Source organism: Bidens hawaiensis, unplaced genomic scaffold, assembly GCF_021521415.1.
Source record: "Bidens hawaiensis isolate Kalapana, Puna unplaced genomic scaffold, B.hawaiensis_p1.1 tig00044083_1, whole genome shotgun sequence".
Lineage (NCBI taxonomy): Eukaryota > Viridiplantae > Streptophyta > Magnoliopsida > Asterales > Asteraceae > Bidens > Bidens hawaiensis.
In genome coordinates, this window is record NW_027497813.1 from 10,651 (window position 1) to 15,975 (window position 5,325).

Below are 5,325 nucleotides of genomic sequence, written 5' to 3' on the forward strand. Positions count from 1 at the left end.
TATTTATAGGTTAACTTGTGCTTGTTTAAAGTTGGTTCTTGCTTTATCTTACACCGCATCGTTTATCAAGTGAGTAATCTCGTACCTAATCCCTTTTTGCTTTTAAATGTTTTGGGATGTTCATGTGTTCATACAAACTTAGAGTCTTAAACTTGTTTATGAACTTTAGTCGCGCAGTATCCCATGTGTTGAGGACGTTTACTTGGCTGTTTATTTGTATGTGTGTATCATTAACCGCTTTGTTCGGCCTATTCCGAAGTTTTCATGGATCCATTAGATGAACACGGGAGACCTATCGTTTACGGTTTTCTTTGTTTACACTTGCACAGATGTTTTCTCGTTTTTGTGCTCAATTGGGAGCACGGATTGAACTATGAACTAGGAGCTATGATCTATCTAGGCTTGATCACAATCTGATTGCACCCTTGTTAAACACCAGACATACACGTGTTGCGCGCAGATTATTGATTATCTATGTATTGTATTAAAACTTGATTTCTCACCAACACGCAAGTGTTTGACGTTTATTTTAACACATGTTCAGGTTTGCAGTAGCTGTTTTGGAGCTTGTGGACACGTAGGACGTTTTTACTTTTGGACCTAGAATTAAAATGTATCAAGACAAGTTAATGTTGTTTGAATGTTATAATTTATAATATATTGATTTATGTTTGATTTATGTTCTTTATTTTCCCCGCTGCGCGTGCGCGATAAAATGTGTATTAATAAATATTGACACCAATAGTGTCGCGAGTAATGAAGCAATATGTGGCGCCCCGATGTATAATCCGCCTTTGGTCGGGGTGTTACAGATTGGTATCAGAGCTCGTTGACTTTAGGATAGGTGGTTAGACGTAACGGCCTAGAATACCTAAGAGTCCCTTCTCGCGCATGAGAGAAATCTCATGTTTGCGCGCTTATTGTTAATTACTCGTTATTTATGAATATGCTCGCGCTTGCGCAGTATATGATTTTATTCCGCGATATTTCGATTTTTGTGAATTTCGATTTTTATTGATTTTACTTACATATTCGTTTGTTGGGATTGAAAATCCGAAAAGTCATGGTGATACATGAATAGTTGATTTTCAATTTCCATTTACGATTATGTTCTGAGGTTGGAGACTTGAAAAGTCATGGTGATACATGAATTGTCAACCTCCAATACTCATTTTCTTGTATATTTTATATTGAGGATTGAAAAGTCATGGTGATACATGAATCGTCAATCTCCAATGCTCGTTTGCTCGTATATTTTAAATTGGGAATTCGGAAAGTCATGGTGATACATGAATTGTCGATTCTTGATTCGAATTTGTTACCTTTATTAAGTCTGCATTTAGGATCATTTATTTTACTTTAACTGTTGACTGTAACTGACTCCGTGAAACCAAGCTTTATAAGATTAAAACTTTGCGCTAAAACCAAGATATTAACTAAAATTAAAATTTTTATAGAATGCCTCCGCTATCTCGCCGATTTCAGAGAAGAGAAGCCTCGCGCATGCGTAGACAGCAACGTTCCCAGGAAATGGCCGCCGCGATAGCCCAAGCTTTGAGCCAAAACAATACCAACACCTCCAGTTATAACATTAAATCCTTTAACGCGGGTAACCCTCCAAAGTTCACAGGTCTTGAAGGAGCCACCGTGATGCTCCAGTGGCTTGAGAAAATAGAAAACACTTTCCTTCACACCCAATGCCCCTCAGACAGACGAACCCTATATGCTTCCAGTGTCCTGGAATCCAGAGCGCTTACATGGTGGAATGGAGTAGCTCATGCGCGTGGCGCAGAGGCTGCTTCTAGCATGTCATGGGAGGAATTCAAGGAAATTCTTACGCGAGAATTCTGCCCTCCCAACGAAGTGAAGCGCCTGGAGGAAGAATTCTGGAACTTAAAGCAATACAGTGGCGAAGCGCGCGAGTACGCGACGCGCTTCCACGAGCTAAGCTTACTGGTCCCTCACCTTGTTACCCCTTCACGCCGAGCAATCGAGAAATTCCTTGGGGGTCTCCCCATGGAAATTCAAGATTCTGTATGGGCCAGAAACCCAGTTACCCTCTCTGACGCCATTGAGTTGGCCGCTGTGCTCAGCGACAACCATGTCAGAGCAGGAACCCTGTTCCTGCGGGGAACTGAGAAGACCAAACTCACCAAGACTGCCCCTGAACCAACAGAAACCAAACCAGAACCCTCAAACCGTAACAACCTCAAGCGCAGGCGCAAGGCCTATGCGCTTACCAACCCGCCCATTGTCCAGCAACCCGCTTACCAACCCCCAGTTTACGCGCCTAACCCTCTGTCAGCCTACCCAACACCTCCTGTAGTCCACAACTATGCCTTAACCAACCCAGCACTCCCTGCCCCGCCAACTAAGAAACCTTACACAGGAAATCAACCCTTTTGCCCAACCTGTAGACTTCACCACCCAACCCAAACCCCGTGTCGTCAATGTAACCGATGTGGCCGCGTTGGTCACTCTGCTGAGTTCTGTAGAGTCCCTCCCGCCAATCCAATTGCGCCAACACCACCAGTTTACCCGCAGAACCCACAACCAACATACCAAAACCCACGACCCAGATCGTGCTTTAACTGCGGTGATCCCAGTCATTTCCGGAACGCGTGCCCAAGACTACAAGTTCAGATTACACAAGCGAATCCGGTGAACCAGATTTCAAACCAAGTGACGCGTGGACGAGCTTTTAACATAACCGCGCACCAAGCGCAAGCGAATAATGACGTAGTTAATGGTACATTTTTGCTTAACGGATTTTATGCTTCTATACTTTTTGATACTGGCGCCGATCGAAGTTTTATCTCTCGCGCCTTCGAGCAGAAGCTTGCGCGACCGCGCGATAACTTAAAAGAAGATTTTTCAGTTGAATTGGCTAATGGTGAAATTATTTTAATTAACTCAGTGATTAAAGATTGTACGCTTAATCTTAACGAAAACGATTTTCTAATTGACCTCATCCCTATGCCTCTTGGAAGCTTTGATGTTATCATAGGTATGGACTGGCTCTCGAAGAATCGCGCCGAAGTTATTTGCGCCAAGAAATTGATTCGCATACCTCGAGAAAATGGTGATCTTCATATTTACGGCGAAAAACCCTCCAGTGGTCTTAAACTTATGTCTTGCGCCGAAGCCCAAAGACTCATGCGGAAGAAGTGTATTGCATTTCTAGCTCATGTGGTTAAACCTGCTGAAGAAAAGAAGCTTCGCGATATCCCTGTTGTGCGTGATTTCCCTGAAGTTTTTCCTGATGATCTTCCTGGTATCCCTCCCGCTCGTGAAGTCGAGTTCCGTATTGATCTTGTCCCTGGTGCTTCCCCCGTAGCTAAATCTCCTTACCGTCTTGCACCCGCTGAGATGCAAGAATTGGCCAGCCAACTTCAAGAGTTGACTGCTAAAGGATTCATTCGCCCTAGCTCTTCGCCCTGGGGTGCTCCGGTGTTGTTCGTTAAAAAGAAAGATGGATCGTTTCGCATGTGTATAGATTACCGCGAGTTGAACAAACTCACCATTAAAAACCGGTATCCCTTACCGCGTATTGACGACCTCTTTGATCAACTCCAAGGTGCCTCTTGTTTCTCGAAGATTGATCTCCGCTCTGGCTATCACCAGTTGCGCATCCGCGATGAAGATGTTCCGAAGACTGCTTTTCGAACTCGTTATGGCCATTTTGAATTCTTGGTCATGTCCTTCGGTCTAACCAACGCACCCGCCGTTTTCATGGATCTAATGAATCGGGTGTGTAGGCCTTTCTTGGATAAATTCGTGATTGTGTTTATCGATGATGTTCTGGTGTATTCTAAGACCAAGGCCGAGCATGAGCAACATCTCCGATTGGTATTGCAAAAGCTTAGAGCTGAGCAACTCTATGCTAAGCTTTCCAAGTGTGAATTCTGGTCTGATGAAGTACAGTTTCTTGGTCATGTTATAAACAAGATGGGTATTCATGTCGACCCATCCAAGATTGAAGCAATCAAGAACTGGATTACGCCATCCTCTCCTTCCGAGATCCGTTCCTTTCTGGGCTTAGCTGGTTATTACCGGCGATTTATTTCGAACTTCTCAAAGATCGCTTTGCCTTTAACAGCTCTAACGCACAAAGGTAAACCATATATTTGGGGCTCGAAGCAAGAAGAAGCCTTTCTAACGCTCAAGCGTTTGTTGTGTGAAGCTCCTGTTCTTGCGCTACCTGAGGGTAATGATGATTTTGTCGTGTATTGCGATGCATCCAACCAAGGTCTCGGTTGTGTTCTTATGCAACGAGGCAAGGTTATCGCTTACGCATCAAGGCAACTTAAGGTTCATGAAAAGAATTATACAACTCACGACCTCGAACTTGGTGCAGTTGTTTTTGCCTTGAAAATCTGGAGACACTACCTTTATGGTACTAAGTGTATCCTTTACACTGACCATAAAAGCCTTCAGCATATCTTTGATCAGAAGGAACTTAACATGAGGCAACGCCGATGGAACGAACTCATCAGCGATTACGATTGTGAGATCCGGTATCATCCTGGTAAGGCTAATGTGGTAGCCGATGCGCTCAGCCGAAAACCCTGCCAGCTTAACTGTATCTTGCCGCGCACCCAGCTTCACTTCGCGCCGATCCAAAGCAACCTTGAATCGCGTATTCGTGACGCGCAGCGCGCATCCATCAGTAAGGGTAACCTTCGCGCCGAGTTAGCGTGTGGCGCGGAAGCGCTCTTTGTCCCTAATCTGAGTGGAATTCTCTGCTATCTTAATCGCATCTGGGTTCCCTTTGATGAGAATCTTCGCGCTGATATCCTGAGTGAAGCGCACAAATCTCGGTATTCTATTCATCCTGGCACTGATAAGATGTACAAGGATTTGCGCATTACTTATTGGTGGCCCGGTATGAAAAAGGATATTGCTGTGTTCGTAGCTAGATGCCTGACTTGTTCTAAAGTAAAAGCTGAACACCAACGCCCATCTGGTTTGCTCGAACAACCAGAAATTCCTACGTGGAAATGGGAATGTGTAGCGATGGACTTTATTACCAAGTTACCTTTGACAGCAAGCAAACATGATAGCATTTGGGTAATAGTGGATCGATTGACTAAGTCTGCTCACTTTCTGCCCATTCGTGAAAACTACCGTGTTGAGCATCTCGCGCAGCTTTATGTCAAGGAAATCGTCTGCCGCCATGGTACTCCTTTGAGCATCATATCCGATCGCGATGGCCGTTTTATATCTCGCTTTTGGAAATCTCTCCAATCTGCGCTAGGAACTCGCTTGGACATGAGTACGGCATATCATCCTCAGACTGACGGTCAGTCTGAGCGAACTATTCAA